The following is an 18,906-nucleotide window of genomic DNA, read 5'->3' as shown; positions in this document are numbered from 1 at the left end:
CAGAGGCAAAGTCAAAACCAAGAAGACAACAAGTCATAGAATGGCTGGCAAATGACAATCAGACAATCCAGGATCAGTACACAGATCAAGCAATATAAGTATGTCCAGGAGAAAGCAGAGAGAAGTGTCTAATATGGCAGATTACTATATCTAATATCTTACAAACACCTATAAGCTCTTTCCATACATGTAAGAGGGACATATTTTACAGCTCAGTAGTGCCGGGATGTTCAGCAGCCGTTTGTTCTTTGATCGACTCCTCAGGATGATCACTTAATGCTCTTTCAACCCTGGCCGGGATAGATCTGAAGAAATCAGGTTTAATATTTTGACTCGAAAAAAACATAAATGATTGGATTGAGACAACTGTTAAGGTAAGCGAGGCCAATAAAAATAGAACCTATCATGTACTGATAATGAAAGTATGATCCTATTGGTATTAGAGGCCGGATGTAAAATGGAAACCAACAGATGAAGAAACACAATATAACAGCAGTGATGATCCTGTAGGGTCTCTGAGATCTCCGGGGTCTATTACTTTTTCTAAGTTTAATGGAAATGATCACATAACTGGTCACAATGATGAGAAAAGGGATCACAAACAATATAACTAATCTGATTTTCCAAATAGTCTCTTTTATCTTTGGCTTATGCATTAATTCTCCCACCCCCCCCAGTGGTTATACACCATCCATTAGAGTACCACACCAAAGCAGCTGAGAACAAACTCAGCCCCCAGATGCCTCCTGCAGTGATCCTCACTAGTCTACGTGTCCTGTGAACTTTAGCCCAAAATGGCCACATGACGGATACACAGCGGTCAATACTCATGGCTGTCAGGAGAAGAATACTGGCGCTCATGTTTATAACAAACAGAAAAATGTTCAATATGCAAAAATAACTTACATTTGATATGTGTGATGAAATGATAAATTTATATACAATACGTAGAGAAAGAGAAGCGCAACATAAGAAGTCCGCTATGGCCAGGTGGAGGAACCACACGGCACTGATTGTTTACTTCATCCTGAATCCGGCAATCCAGATGACTAATCCATTACCGATAATCCCAAGGACAAAGATGATGCTGTATAAGGTAAATGACATCTTCATTCTAATGTCTTCATCTTCATCAAAGGACCTTAGAAGACATGATAGGATACAGATTAGTCTCAGGCAGAGTTTATTGTCTTATAACTATCTACTTTGTACACTGGGATATATATGGGGAAAACCAAAGTGAGATCACATTGTAGTCCTAGAGAACCCAGAACTAAAGATCCCGGGGCTCATTCATCCCCCACTTTATTTTTTGGTTTTGTTTGATCAGCAAGTCCAGTCTATGGACAGGTTTTTCTTCTACTGATCGATTCCTGTGAAGCTGAGTTTTTGCAAACTTTTGACATGGGGCCCCCCAATTCCTGACTGACACTGAAGACCCCAACTGACAGCCAACCACCCTGCATTTCTGCACGCATTACTATGACCCATAGTTGGCCCTGCACCCAGTATTATTTCCCCATAGTGGCCCCTGCACACAGTATTGTGTTCCCTGCACATAGTATTATTTCCCCATAGTGGCCCCTGCACACAGTATTGTGGCCCCTGCACACAGAATTATTGCCCCATAGTGGCCCCTGCACACAGTATTATTGCCCCATTGTGGACACCCATGTACAATTATTATACTTTTCAGACCCCAGAGCATAATATTTGGAAACTCAGGGGAGGATACAAACATAAAAAACACTGCTACTTACCTACATTCCCTGCTGATGTCAGCCATCTTTAATGACGTACAGGAAGTCACGTGACCCCGGCCTGTGTCGCGATGCATAAGGACGCAGGACCAGTCATGTGACATCAGGGACGTAGCTAAAGTAAGCCTGAAGCCTTCTTGGAGCCCGGAGAGGTAAGTAACACTGTCTTATATGATTTCTTACCTCCCCTGGGACTCCGAGTATTATACTCGGGGGTCTAAAAAGAGTATAATAATAGTGTTTGTGGGGCCTGCGGCCTTACTTACTGATTCCCCCACTCCTGCTTACAGCTGCCTCTGCAGATGAAGAAGCGCAAGTGGCCATAGGCAGGAACCAGGATCAGTAAGTAAAAATGCCCATTATATTTATAAATAAAAACAAACAAAAACAACGCAGCGGTAGTGGATTTTGCTGAGCCCCTAATGTCCTGGGCCCTGTGGCAGTCGCTACCTCTGCTTCCCCAGTAGTTATGCCCCTGATTTTATAGTATAGTCATTTCAAATGGCTCTTACTGCAGGGACATCAGCTCAGGACAGTGATAGACAATGGATGGAAGTTCAGGGAAAGAGGATTACTAGTGAATGGAAAGTATAGGCAGGAAATCAAAGAAGAATTTGGGGTAGTTGCAGCGTCGTTATAAGAAAGACTCTTAATACACATTGCAGCGCTCACTGCCTCTATAATGCTGCTCATTACTCACCTGTGTGTGGAAGGTGCAACACAACAAGCCTTTTACAGCCAAAACAGTGAATTATCATCCACTATTACCTTATATGTTCTCACAAATGTTAAAGGCGTTTATTATATGGGGCTTATTCACTGTTCATTCAAGGCATAATATTACAGGCCATTTTTCTGTATTTATGTGCCAAAGAAAACAGAATTCTTATCCAGTTATCTCTACAGTTGTCTTTTCTTACACTTATTTAAAGGTATTTATCAGTGGGGAAACAAATTATTGACATATTCGCCATTCATTTCCCAGTATAAAAATACTTTAAAAGCCTTTATCATTTATTTTTTTTTTAAAGGTGTTCATTATTGGAGAAAGAAATATGGGGCTTATTCACTGTTCTCTTCAAAGTAGATAATTATAGTCCATTTTGCCCTGTAGTTATTTCCTTTGCAATTATATTTTTTCAATTAACAATGTGTCAGACAGAGAGCTCCCACTGTCAAGTAGTGGCCATGTCCTGACCAGCAACCCAATGGTTGTAGACTGGTTGACTCAGTCATCCAATTCATCCCAAGTCACATTAGACACCCCCAGCCAAGAGTCGGTGGGTTTGTCAGATACAACCCTTAGTTGGCATTGCTGGGGAGCAGGTTTGTGTCCTCAGGTGTCCTCAACCTGCCTTTGTCCTTTTCTGCTCCCTTAGACAGAGAAATACTCTATGCTGTGGGCTCAGAGCCATTATTCAGTGAGGATGAGCTAATACAGGACGTTCAGCAGCTAGTGCCCAGCCAAGATCTGGAGGAGACATCTGCCACTTCCTCCAGTAGCGATGAGGAGAGTGGTGTGGGAACTGGTGTTGCAGTCAGGCTCCTTGCTCAGAGACCATTGAGGAGGACATCAGTGACCTGCAGACATTAGTGGATGATGATGATGATATAACTGATCGCAATTGGGAGCTTCATTATCATGAGAAAAAGATGGCAGTTTGCCCATCAGTCATCATAATGGCAGCATTGAGAGGTTGGGAGACAAATGTTCTTTGGGTAGATCACCCTCTTCACAGGAGCCTACCTGTCCAGAAAGCAGTGGTGCAGGGGTTCATGGAGGCAGTGGCGGTAGCAGTCAATTAGTGAAGAGTGTTTGGGGTAAAATCACCTACTCGACAGTGTGGAAGTTTTGTTAAGCTGCCGGGGAAGTTTAACATGGTCATATGTTGAATCTGTGGGCAGAAGGTGAAGCATGGCCAGAGTGCCAATGTTGGCACCACAACCGTGCGTCAACATATGCAGTTGTGTCACCAAAAAGTGGCCTGGGAGAGCCGTGGAGCCAATGTGGTGGTCCAGCCTGCATCAGGATCTGTTGCATCACCCAGTGGCACTGACCCCATTTCAGGCAGTCAAGGCTCCATCACATCTGTTGAAGGAAGCTTTATATCTGTAAGGGAATTGCTAGGACAGCAATTCCTCAGTAACTGTTAAAACCCTGGGGTGGGACACAAGAGACAGGGAGCCTAAGCTGAAGCCCCCCACTTTCCCTTCCTATTGCCAGACCCTATTCTAGGTAATAGGCGGCAACCACGAAGACAGACCCTCTCTGAATATGTGAAACACAAAACGCAGACAAGACAAACGACAACAATGGGAGGTCAGCTAGCCAGGGTTCGGTAACAGTCGACCAATGCAGTACCAAATCGGAGTCCAAAAAGAGAAGTCAGTGAGGAAAGCCAAAGGTCAAGTATAATAGAGTAATCAAAACAGAGACAGTAAAGAGCAAGCATGCGCACGGCAATAGCAAGCACTGGTGTGAATGGGAACCAAGGCTAAATAGGGAGGAAGAACCCGCCCATGGAGTTCACAGGAAGGAGCTGTCAATCACAGGGCAAGGCCAGATTAACCACTTAGTGGACAGAGGCAACATTGGCAGAAGACGGGTGTGGTGCAAATGCAATCACAGAACTAGAGCCGAGTTCACACAGTGCGACCAAAAACTTTAACCCAAGAACCAAACTGCACCCTCCTCCTGCGCCACAGCACGCGAGCAGAGGGTGGCGCAGTGACCCGAACAGGCAGAGATGTTACAATATCCTTCCCACCATCGGCTGGTCATGATGCTCCTCCTCCCTCCTAGTCAGTCATTGTGTCAGCAATCAATCGGGGAATCTGTATCTAATATATATCATCTATATCAAATCATATCACACTGCTGCCACCTGCTTACTGTATGGCTCCTGCTACCTCCACATTAAATCACCTTGCCACTCTGTGACCTCCTCACGCTGCTGCTACCTCAACACTATGTCTCCATGTCACTATGACACCATCTCCACTCTGTCAGGGGGGCGCTACTTGTTTAAGCATTTATTAGAACAGGTTCTATGGACATCCATGTGGAATCAGCAGACGAGGGTGTAAAAGGAGTGCAAACCTTCATGATTCAAGATGCTTCAAGATCCTTCAAGATCTCGGGCCAGTGGAAGATTGTTTATACCTGGCACGAATATCAACATGTAAACTAAAATACAAAGAATTCTCACATTTTTGGGGCTCTGATTGGTTGTGCCAAGTGTGCATGAGTTTGGAGGGATAAATAGTGCTGCACGCTGTGCGATATTATCTGCTACATCACATCTCAGTGTAACCTGACTCTTACTATAATAATAAGACTCATTGGACCCATGTATATATATATATATATATAAATACAATACCCTTGGTGACTATACTCAACTGCATATGCCTATCAATAAAGACTAGCAGAAACCTCAAGTGTGGTATAAGTGGGGTAGGCCACAGCTTTATTTTTGAAAACTGATAACAACTGGTAAACAAACGGAATATGTAAATAGATAAACCGTCCATGCCCTGCCTCCGGCTTTTCTTCTCATCTCCTCCTGAACGCTCCGCTGCGATCCAGCGAGAATGTAGGTTAATATTACTTCAATCTTGGGCATGGACACCCCCGCCACCCAAACAGGCAGTGTACCTCTCCCTCCCTACACCTGCCTGTTGGCCCCCCCACCCAAAAGAACCAAGGCCCACTCGAGGCCATCTTGAAGCCCAGAAAGAAATATGTCGGACCCGATAGGATTCAAGTGCACCCCGTCCCTCATCAACAATCTCTCATTATCACCCTCCAAATCCACATGTCTCACTGCAACCCCCCCTAAGGATCTAACAAACTTGGAGACCCGGATGTTCAAAACCCGCCGAGCCCTATCAATTGCGGCGACATCTCGCGCGCCCCTCCAGCAAAGGCGAGGCACAACCTCCGACCACACTAGCACCACGTGACCGAAGAAATCATAGACGCGGCGGAGATCTTGTTTTATCATTGCAATAAGTTCGGCCAATTTTACATGGCCCAAATCATTACCTCCGGCATGTATGATAACGACAGCAGGACCAGCCGTTAAACGGCTCGCGGCCACGATGTCTGGTAGGACTTGCCGCCACTTTAACCCTCAAGAACCCCGCCAGCGAACCTCCACTCCATCCAGGCCGAAGTGCAGACCGCCAGGCCGAACTGCCGCCCTCTTCTCCGCCCAGTATAGAAAAGAGTGGCCAATGAGCCACACTACCACCGGACCATATATCTGCAAAGAAAAAAAACAGAAAAAAGAAAAAACACAAGACATAGCATGCACCATAACAACAACGTAAAGGCCCAGATCAGCACCCCATCACGCTCAGCGGACGCCGAGGCTCAGGGAGTCATCAGGTCGGGCCGAATGTAAGACCGGAAGCAGTCGGATCTCCAGCGCCCCAAGCGCTTCACAGCTTCGTCACCCAGACCGCAAGCATCAGCGGTCGTAGCGGCTCCGATGCGAAAAGAATGGGTGCCAAAGTCCCGAGGCTCCAGCCCCACAGCAACCAAACATGCACGAAACACAGACAAGAATTGAAAACGAGTGAGCGGCGAACCAGTTTCATGCAACAAAAAGACGTCCCCTGGGGGGCGCCTAGCCATGTAATCCCGCACCAAAACCACGGGGCAAAACTCGGACCCAGTGCGCCCAATCGTAATCCACGTCCCCGCCCAAAAACATCCGTTTTCGAGCGGCGAAGACAAATCCTAATCTCCGTTTCGGAAGCCACAACATCGCCTGCACCCAAACCCCCGGGCCTAGCCTTACTGGGACTAACCAATTCCCCAATACGGAGAGCCGCGAAGAAGGCGAACTCGGCCCTCAACAAAACCAACTCAAACCCATCCTGACATACTACCTCCAAAACCCCAAACAAACGATGCAACAAACTAAAGGAGACCGGCCGGCGCCGATCCCCCCCACGCTTCTCCTTCTGCCACCCTTTCAAAACCTGTCTTATAGCAAAATGTTTTGTCACGTCAGACTGACCAAACAACTTAAGCATAAATGCCACCCCTGCTAACTTCTTAACAACCGCGCAGTAAGACAGCCCCTGGCTCCTCAACCTGGCTAAAAATTCCAAAGACACATCTAATAACTCCGGAGCGTCCGCGGGTACTGAACCGCCAGACACGGACAACCAAAGAACCCAGGCGCTGTAGTGACTCCTCCAAGTAGTTGCAGACACTGATCCTCGAATAAGCTCTAGCAGCTGCTCTCTACCAGGCTCCACAAGGAATCGGGGCTACTCCAGCCCTCCGGTCTCGCCGACGGGTGCAGGGCATGGAAGACCTGAAAACGTGAGCGAGACAAAGCATCAGCAATCTTATTCCGCACCCCAGGTACATGGCGCGCCTTAAACCAAATGTTGCGCTGCAAACAAACCAAGACTAAATGCCGAAGTAGCGCCAGCACCGGGGGTGAGGAGGAAGATTGGCTGTTTATAACCTGTACTACTGAAAGGTTATCACACCAGAACACTAACCTACGGTTGGCCATCCTATCGCCCCAAAGCTCTACCGCGGCCACAATCGGGAAGAACTCCAACAAAGCCAAGTTTTTAACCAGGCCCATCTCGAACCACAGTAGTGGCCAAGACCCTCTACACCACTCATCCCCGAATACGGCCGCGAAACCGTCACCACCAGCAGCATCCGTAAATAAGGAAAGCTCAGCATTGGTCACCTCGTCCTGCTGACAAACCGCCCGACCATTGAAATGAGAGAGAAAAATGCTCCAAACATGCAGATCCTCCTTCAGAGGACGCGTAATGCGAATAAAATGGTCGGGCTGCAGCACGCCTTTTGTGGCCAGCGATAGCCGACGACAAAAGGCGCGCCCCATGGGCAGAACCCGACACGCGAATGTCAGGAGGCCGAGGAGACACTGCATCTGGTGTAACGTAACCTTTTTAGCCAAGAGGAAATCCCCAACCATGCGTAGAAGACGGTCAAGCTTGTCAGGCGGGAGCCTAAAGACCATCTCGACCGAATCTATCTCAATACCAAGAAAAGACAGCCGCGTAGACGGGCCCTCTGTTTTCTCGGCGGAAAGGGGAACGCCAAGCCGGGACATCAAGGAACGAAAGGTAGCTAACAAATAAGCGCAGACAGGCGAACCCCCCGGACCAACAAACAAGAAATCGTCGAGATAGTGCAAAACTGATGGGATGCCCGATTCGTAACGCAATGACCACTCCAAGAAGGAGCTAAACAACTCAAAATAATAGCACGATATGGAGCATCCCATAGGCAGGCACATATCGACGAAAAAACTGTCCCTAACCCTACAACCTAACAAGTGGAAACAGTCCGGATGCACCGGAAGCAGCCGGAAAGCCGACTCAATGTCGGACTTAGCCAAGAGAGCACCCGGACCAGCCCTACCCACTAAGAAAACAGCCCTGTCGAAGGAAGTGTACGACACTGCCGCATCCTCCTTCGAGATGCCGTCATTAACCGACGACCCGGGAGGGTAAGAGAGGTGATGTATGAGCCGAAACTTACCTGCCTCCTTTTTGGGTACCAAACCCAAAGGGGAGACCCTCAAATTCGACAACGGTGGATGAGAAAAGGGGCCGGCCATCCGGCCCAACCTCACCTCCTTCTTTACTTTTTCCCAGGCCATCTCCTCGTTCTCCCTGACAGATTTTAAATTAGGGGAAAGAAACATAACTGAAGAAGGGGCGTGGGGAATATAGAAACCACAAGAGAAACCCTCACGAAGCAGGCTTGCTTCCCGCCTCCTGGGGTAGAGGGCGAGCCACCGCTCCAGCAGCCGGATGTTCACCGGTGTTCTCTGTTGTGCCGGCAGCACCCAGCTTGCCGCCCTGCCGGTTGCGGCGGAAACAGCGCATTGCCGACACAGATGTGTTGCGTCCTGGAGTCTTTTGATGGATCCACGAAAAAGGACAAATATAAGACATATCTTAATACGAGTATACAGACATGTGAGCAACTTCACTGAACCCAATGGGGCAGATTTATTAATACTGGTGTACATGGATTAGTAATTACCCCCTACCCATTGAGGGAGAGCCAGCCCTTCAAAACAGAACCCCATTGACTTCAATGGGTTCCGTCTTTCAAAGTGAGACACGCGTTGAATGGAACCCATTGAAGTCAATGGGATTCTGTTTTGAAGCGCTCACTCTGACACATGTTTACGTGTCAGAATGAGCGCCGCATTACATTGTGGGAATGGGCCCTTACTCAGCAGACACAACCAGGGTCCTGACCAGGCAAATTCACCTTACCTTGAAGGAGTGTCTGGAGAATATCAAGAAGTAGCCATTGACTATGACAACCATAGTGGTGTATTTGGAGGGAGTTTTGTTTGTGACTTATATTAGATTATTGCTTAAATGGCAATCCCATACTAAGAACAATAACTTAGACTTAGATTTATTACGATACATTGAGTCACTTACCTTCAGAATTTCTCAGACACTTTCCTTGTGCGGCAGATACAATGTATCCAGCTACTCCAAATACAAAGAAGTAACAAATAATCCAGTGATATAAGATGTGACTTTATATAGAGGGACTCAGTAATGTGACTTGATGCTGAGATAATCTTCTGCAGTTCTCCTATTTCTGTGGTCACATACAGAACAGATGGGTCTCAGTGATACAGCTATAGATTGTAAAGAAAGATATAGTAGCTGTAACATGGCCCCGAATCATGTAAAGACATCTGTGAGGGGCTGATAGAGCTTGTAAAGCTTCTTTATATGATAGACAAGGCTGGTTTTCCTCTATATTATATATTATAGGGCAGATAGTTGTGCTCTAGGTCCAGGGCTGTACCTACCACACAACCTGCCCTCCCCATGCACATGGGCTGTATCTGCTGGAAAGTAGTTTCTTGGACAGGGAAAAGGGTTAATGTCTGGGCTGTGATCATTGCAGGCACTGATTGTGGGTATTACCATGATCACTATAATACAGTATAATATAGTATTAGACAGGTATAATATAGTATAATATAGTATAATATAGTATAATACAGTATCATACAGGTATAATATAGTATAATACAGGTATAATATAGTATCATACAGATAAAATATAGTATAAAACAGTATAATATAGTATAATACAGGTATAATATAGTATAATACAGTACAATACAGGTATAATATAGTATAATACAGGTATAATATACTATAATCAAAAAAGAAAAAATAGTTTATGGCTCACCCCACTCTCATAACCATGTGAGAGACTCCTCCGGCTGTTCAGGCGTAAATGGATTCCCAGGCTGCTCGGACGTGAACGGACTCCAATCCACCATAAAGCACCACAAAATTCGGAATGAATCCAGCGTCACCAAGAATCCTTAAAATGTAGCTTTTATTTTTTCATCTAAAATATTTCATTCAGCATACTGAGGTGGCAGGTACACGTGCATGGAGCTGACTTTTGATGCTACGCGTTTCGGAACGCTACTGGTTCCTTCGTCATGGCATACTGAGGGTTTTCTATATCACATGTTTTATATCCCACTTATTAAAATTAACCCCTCCCCTTAAAAACATAAGACACTCCATCCGGTAAGTATATCTGCCACCTTTTACAAATAAACATATGTTCTTTTACTTGTGTATTTCGAATCATGTCATTACACACTTTACGCATCCATATTTATATCCATTTTACCTGTTATAATACATACTCGTAATACATAGACTACATATTACTACATATATCCCCTTTATTCCTTAAATAAACCTACAAACCTGATCATACATTAATCCTGGCCCTTGTACCTCCCAATTCATTTCTCTTCTAATATTTTCTTCATATTATAACCGCTATTATATATATACCAAGATCCCGGTCCTATATCATAGCCGGTCATGTGATCGGTCACCTGACCACCAACTACACACCCCAATTCCGGTCATATGATACTAGTATATATAAACTGCGGAATTTATGGGCCGATATACAGTTTTGTTTCATCTCAGACCTATCCATCATCTGGGTAAGTATATATCTAAAAAGTGTAATTGCCTCTTCATCCCCCAAGTATTTTATTATACCCTTGTCTGCTACCTTATAGTCCATTAATGGGAAAGACACACCAGACCAACACCAAAATCTATTGCTATATATTTGATGTTATAATTATCAAAAACAAAAAATTATAATACAAAAATAATAAAAAAGAAAAAATATATGAAAAAATAAAAATATATGAAAAAATGAATGAAAAAAATGAAAAAAAAAAAAAAAAACAACACACCACTGACCATTCAATAAATATAAGACAAGTCTGATCGTACATTTAACCCCTGAGGATACCGCGTATTTAATGTCATAATCCAGTATGCCTCACGGGTTAACAGTTTTTTCCTCCAGTCTCCTCCTCTAATAGGTTTAGCTATCTTTTCAATTGCATAATATTTAAGTTCCGATGTGTCTCCTCCATGTTTCTCAAAAAAGTGTCTAGTACATAATATACTATAATACAGGTATAATATAGTATAATACAGGTATAATATAGTATAATACAGTATAATACAGGTACAATATAGTATAATACAGTACAATACAGTTATAATATAGTATAATACAGTATAATATAGTATAATATAGTACAATACAGTATAATATAGTATAATACAGGTATAATATAGTATAATACAGGTATAATATAGTATAATACAGTATAATACAGGTACAATATAGTATAATACAGTACAATACAGTTATAATATAGTATAATACAGTATAATATAGTACCATACAGGTATAATACAGTATAATATAGTACAATACAGTATAATATAGTATAATACAGGTATAATACAGTATAATACAGTACAATACAGGTATAATATAGTATAATACAGTATAATATAGTACCATACAAGTATAAGGGTGCATTCAGACTACGTAACGCCGGGCGTGTATGAGAGCCGTACACGCCGGCATTACGGCAGACTGCCGAACACTTCCCATTCACTTCAATGGGAGCGCTCGTAACAGCGGCGTTTACGAGCGCTCCCATTGAAGTGAATGGGAAGTGTTCGGCAGTCTGCCGTAATGCCGGCGTGTACGGCTCTCATACACGCCCGGCGTTACGTAGTCTGAATGCACCCTAATATAGTATAATACAGGTATAATACAGTATAATATAGTACAATACAGTATAATATAGTATAATACAGGTATAATACAGTATAATACAGTACAATACAGGTATAATATAGTATAATACAGTATAATATAGTACCATACAAGTATAATATAGTATAATACAGGTATAATACAGTATAATATAGTACAATACAGTATAATATAGTATAATACAGGTATAATACAGTATAATACAGTACAATACAGGTATAATATAGTATAATACAGTATAATATAGTACCATACAAGTATAATATAGTATAATACAGGTATAATACAGTATAATATAGTACAATACAGTATAATATAGTATAATACAGGTATAATACAGTATAATACAGTACAATACAGGTATAATATAGTATAATACAGTATAATATAGTACCATACAAGTATAATATAGTATAATACAGGTACAATACAGTATAATATAGTATAATACAGGTATAATACAGTATAATACAGTACAATACAGGTATAATATAGTATAATACAGTATAATATAGTACCATACAAGTATAATATAGTATAATACAGGTATAATACAGTATAATATAGTACAATACAGTATAATATAGTATAATACAGGTATAATACAGTATAATACAGTACAATACAGGTATAATATAGTATAATACAGTATAATATAGTACCATACAAGTATAATATAGTATAATACAGGTATAATACAGTATAATATAGTACAATACAGTACAATACAGGTATAATATAGTATAATACAGGTATAATATAGTATAATGCAGGTATAATACAGGTATAATATAGTATAATACAGTACAATACAGTTATAATATAGTATAGTACAGTATAATATAGTACCATACAGGTATAATATAGTATAATACAGTACAATACAGGTATAATATAGTATAATACAGGTATAATATAGTGTAATACAGTATAATACAGGTATAATACAGTATAATACAGGTATAATATACTATAATACAGGTATAGTACAGTATAATACAATGTAATACAAGTAGACTACAGTAAAGACTCTGCAGCTAGGGTGACAGCTCAACTCGTGAGCGGAGGAAGAAAGGCGGCTGAGAAATCAGAGACCTCCTTGTGGGACAGATCTCTTATACAATAGAGAACTATTATCCATCAGTATACAGACTTCCCTGTGTACAGCATGGACCACTGACTACAGAGAGCGATAAGAACATGGTGAGTGATAATAAGTGATATGAGAACGTTTGTTGTCTTGATAAAAAAAAGTCCTAATGGTGGAAGAAGATAAATATGGACATATAGAGACTTGATGTTATTCACCACAACACCAGGACGGCTGCAACAATGTCTTATTTTTTTTTTATTTTTTTTTTTATTTTAGCAACATTTAATGTTATTATGTGATATCACCAGAGACCTCTGTATGAATAATACAACTAAATCCAAATGGACTTACAGATGTGGATTCCAATATATGTCCTCATATATGTACTGTATAATACACATGTCCTCATATATGTACTGTATAATACACCTGTCCTCATATATGTGCTGTATAATACACATGTCCTCATATATGTACTGTATAATACACATGTCCTCATATATGTACTGTATAATACACCTGTCCTCATATATGTGCTGTATAATACACATGTCCTCATATATGTACTGTATAATACACATGTCCTCATATATGTACTGTATAATACACCTGTCCTCATATATGTGCTGTATAATACACATGTCCTCATATATGTACTGTATAATACACATGTCCTCATATATGTACTGTATAATACACCTGTCCTCATATATGTACCGTATAATACACCTGTCCTCATATATGTGCTGTATAATTCACCTGTCCTCATATATGTACTGTATAATACACCTGTCCTCATATATGTGCTGTATAATTCACCTGTCCTCATATATGTACTGTATAATACACCTGTCCTCATATATGTACTGTATAATACACCTGTCCTCATGTATGTACTGTACAATACACATGTCCTCATATATGTGCTGTATAATACACCTGTCCTCATACATGTACTGTATAATACACATGTCCTCATATATGTACTGTATAATACACCTGTCCTCATATATGTGCTGTATAATACACATGTCCTCATATATGTACTGTATAATACACCTGTCCTCATATATGTACCGTATAATACACCTGTCCTCATATATGTACTGTATAATACACCTGTCCTCATATATGTACTGTATAATTCACCTGTCCTCATATATGTACTGTATAATACACATGTCCTCATATATGTGCTGTATAATACACCTGTCCTCATATATGTACTGTATAATTCACCTGTCCTCATATATGTACTGTATAATACACCTGTCCTCATATATGTACTGTATAATTCACCTGTCCTCATATATGTACTGTATAATACACCTGTCCTCATATATGTACTGTATAATTCACCTGTCCTCATATATGTACTGTATAATACACCTGTCCTCATATATGTACTGTATAATACACCTGTCCTCATGTATGTACTGTACAATACACATGTCCTCATATATGTGCTGTATAATACACATGTCCTCATATATGTGCTGTATAATACACCTGTCCTCATATATGTACTGTATAATACACCTGTCCTCATATATGTACTGTATAATACACCTTTCCTCATGTATGTACTGTACAATACACATGTCCTCATATATGTACTGTATAATACACCTTTCCTCATGTATATACTGTACAATACACATGTCCTCATATATGTGCTGTATAATACACGTCCTCATATATGTACTGTATAATACACCTTTCCTCATGTATGTACTGTACAATACACATGTCCTCATATATGTGCTGTATAATACACGTCCTCATGTATGTACTGTATAATACACCTGTCCTCATATATGTACTGTACAATACACATGTCCTCATATATGTACTGAATAATACACATGTCCTCATATATGTACTGTATAATACACCTGTCCTCATGTATGTACTGTACAATACACATGTCCTCATATATGTACTGTATAATACACATGTCCTCATATATGTACTGTATAATACACATGTCCTCATATATGTACTGTATAATACACATGTCCTCATATATGTACTGTATAATACACGTCCTCATATATGTACTGTATAATACACATGTCCTCATATATGTACTGTATAATACACATGTCCTCATATATGTAGAATAAATGTGTCCTTGTGTATCTAAACACAACACAGTATCATGATAAGTTATCACAACGCAATATTATTAGCATATATTATTATTTGTGTCTATGTGTGACCACTCGGGGGGGGGGGGGGGGGGGGGTTGCAGCCTTTCATGGCTTATGTTTGCATGCCATTACAAAGAATTGAAATATTTCACCACATCGGAGATCAGATAAGTGCGGACACTAACAGGAAAGTAGAGGTAAAAAAGACATGATAAGAGTCAGACAAGTTACCAGAGAACAATTCTGAATAAAGAAGTTCTCGTTACAGATATAACACATATCATGGCAGAAAGTCAAGAGACTGACAAAGACGGAGAAGACACTGAGTGTGCAGCATGGTTCAGCGCACACTCAGCTCTGCTACATCAGATGCACCTGAGCTGAGTATGCAGCTGCATCTTATGTAGCAGTGCTGAGTGTGCGCTGAACCATGCTGCACACTCAGCTCTGCTGCATCTCTGTGTGTGCTGAGCTCTGCCGCTTCTCCGTGTAGCAGTGCTGTGTTAGCACTGCTACATCTGAGATCGGACCACAATGGAAACTGCTGTGGACAGATCTTAGACTCCGCCTCCTCCGGCAGAACCAGCATTGATTGGCTGAATGCTATACACTGGCCAATCAACGCTGGTCGATGCATTCCTATGGAAAAAAGTCAGCTCGTGCTTATCGCAAGCTGTCAGGGATCCCGACATAATACAGTGACTTGGGCTTGTTGGATGCCCCCAGACATGTTTCCCCTGCTGTCCCAGTTGCATTGCAGAGGTGTTGGCATCATTTGCTGAGGTGTGATAGTGGACTTGGTGCCCCTCCTGAGATGTATGGTGTGATCCCCTGAAACAAAGCATTTGTTCCTATAGACTATAATGGGGTTTGATATTCATTCAAATAGTGAAATATTGAGATGCTATTCGTAACGGATATCGAATATCGAATATTTTACTGTTCGCTCATCTCTAATATTATCACATCCATGTTACTTAATAGAGTGATATAAACGTGTAGGACACACTACTGTTATTACAATCCATTGTTCTGATCTGTCATAGGATAAGAGCATGGGGCATTGACAGTCGTAGGGTTCTCATTGAGTATATTGCAAAATATATGACGGACATTTTCTTCTGTCATATCTCTACCTTTTTAACACAAGAAAAAGTCCTATGCTCACAACTTTATCTTACATCAAAAAAGTTTAAAAAAAAGGATGGAATAAGGAGTTTATGATTTTTTTAGGTGTAAGAAACAGAAGGGTAACAAGTCAAGAAGGGGCAACAGTCCGATGTACTATAAAGAACGGTTGCAGTGAATAAGATAACGTAACAGAGGAGGCTCCATCCTGTAAAAATGTTGCAGAATGTTGCATTATATTGTGGATACATCGCTACGTTACATACGGCTATATAATGGATAATGGATATCAGTGTGACATGTATAAGCCCAGCCTTAGAATTCTATATTTATACATCATGGGGGATTTTGTTATTGCTTTACATATTGGGAATGGTCTTGGTATCCGTTCACAATCTTCAGGATGAAGAAGACGGTCTAAGTGTTTGGAAACTTCTCTTAGTATTTTGGGATATTGGCCATTTGGTGGATTTATGTGTAAGTTCATCCATTTCTTCAGTCTCTATATCTGCATGTGAGTGTCCTCCAGCTCACGGCCATCAGTGTAGATCGAGGCATCTGTGTCACGTTCCCGGTTCTTTGTCACCACCATTGGTGGCCAAGATTGACCTACCATGTAACTCTGGCCATGACCTCAATAAAGTAATATCCAGAGATGTTTGTAATGAAAAAAATGCAGAATTGAGGGAAAAGCAACATCAAAATGGAGATATTTTTGTAATTTGTTTTCTTCTTCCTTCTAACTTTGATCATCATTAAATGGAAATATCCTCAGAGTCTTCTATATCCATCATCACCTTCTTTGTTTGTTGGTTTCCTCATCATTTGCTTTCACTTCATTATTGGTCTAAAGAACACAAGAATGATATAGAACATTTTAGAACCCTGGTCCTCGTAATAATGAAGACTACTATTAACCCCTTCTTCTATCTCTTCATTGGTCGGGATTTCAAGTAAAACTTCTGCGGCATAGAGGGTGGAAGTCACCACTATGTTGTCATTGCTTATAACTTATAAATGAAAAGAGAAGCAAGAGCTGGCTGATAACAGAGAGCAATACAATGAGCAATATAAAATCAGCACTGCGATCCAAGACAGACCCTCAAACACCTTTACCAGAGCCTGCTGCGAGACCAGATGGACTTTTGCAAAGTCTGAATTTTCACCAAATGGAAAATTGTACAAATAATAAACACACCGTAAACTGAAACCAAAACCAGAACAACACAATGGACTTATTGGTTAAATCATCAGCCGAACTGCGAAGCGAAACAATTATTCGACAAGGTCAAGTCAGTAGGAGGGTCTTATATCTGTCTTTTCAGCTTTTGACTGGACAAAACTCAAGAAAGCTCCAAAACTACAGAAGCCTACCTGGCTGACAAGGTAACCTTAAGGATATAGTGGCTGGATTATTATTATTATTATTATTATTATTATTATTATTATTATTGTTTATTTATATAGCACCATTAATTCCATGGCGCTGGACATTATTATATTAATCCTATGGTGCTCTGTACATTACTATATTAATCCTATGGTGCTCTGTACATTATTATATTAATTCCATGGCGCTGGACATTATTATATTAATCCCATGGTGCTATGTACATTATTATATTAATTCCATGGTGCTGTGTACATTATTATATTAATCCCATGGTGCTCTGTACATTATTATATTAATCCCATGGTGCTCTGTACATTATTATATTAATCCCATGGTGCTGTACATTATTATATTAATCCCATGGTGCTCTGTACATTATTATATTAATTCCATGGTGCTTTACATTTGGGGGTTACATACAATACACAGAATATACAGGTAGATATAATACTAACAATGACTGACTGTCAGGGTGGGGTAGAGGGCCCTGCCCGCGAGGGCTTACAATCTATGAGGGAAGGGGGTAGAGACAGAAGGAGAGGAGGAGACTGTACAGATGGGGGTGCGGTGATAGTGTTATTGGAGGTTGTAGGCCTTCCTGAATAGGGGAGTCTTCAGGGACTTCTTGAATCCTGTGATTGTGGGGGTCAGTCTTATGTGTCTTAGTAAGGAGTTCCAGAGTGTGGGAGATGCACAAGAGAAATCTTGGAGGAGCGAATGAGAGAAGAGCGGAGTAAGAGGTCGTTGGAGGATCTGAGGTTACGTGTGGGCAGGTAGCGGGAGATTAGGTCAGAGATATATGGAGGGGACAGGTTGTGGATGGCTTTGAATGTTAACGTTAATAGCTTGAACTCAATTCGCTGGGCTATAGGTAGCCAGTGGAGGGACTGGCAGAGGGGAGCAGTCGATGAAGATCGGGGGGTGAGGTGAATTAAGCGAGCAGCGCAGTTTAAGGTGGACTGGAGGGGGGTGAGGGTGTTTGCTGGGAGTCCATGGAGAAGTGTGTTGCAGTAGTCTAGGCGGGAGATTATGAGCGGATTCTATGGATGTTCTTGAGCTGGAGGCGGCAGGAGGTGTTGAGGGTTTGAACGTGTGACTTGAAGGATAGGTCAGAGTCCAGGGTTACCCCAAGGCATCGGGCCTGTGAGACAGGAGTAATTGTGGTTCTGTTAACTTTGATAGATGGGTCAGGTGGAGGGGCC

At 41.4% G+C, this 18,906-nt stretch overlaps 1 pseudogene; it reads right to left on the bottom strand.

Moving 5' to 3' along the window:
- Window positions 1–205: 205 nt before the first annotated feature.
- On the bottom strand, window positions 206–6,535 carry LOC142209209 (N-formyl peptide receptor 3-like; annotated as a pseudogene).
- Window positions 6,536–18,906: the final 12,371 nt, after the last annotated feature.

Source organism: Leptodactylus fuscus, chromosome 6 (assembly GCF_031893055.1).
Source record: "Leptodactylus fuscus isolate aLepFus1 chromosome 6, aLepFus1.hap2, whole genome shotgun sequence".
NCBI lineage: Eukaryota > Metazoa > Chordata > Amphibia > Anura > Leptodactylidae > Leptodactylus > Leptodactylus fuscus.
The sequence above is the reverse complement of the archived record's forward strand: the minus strand, read 5'-3'. Positions and strand labels throughout refer to the sequence as shown.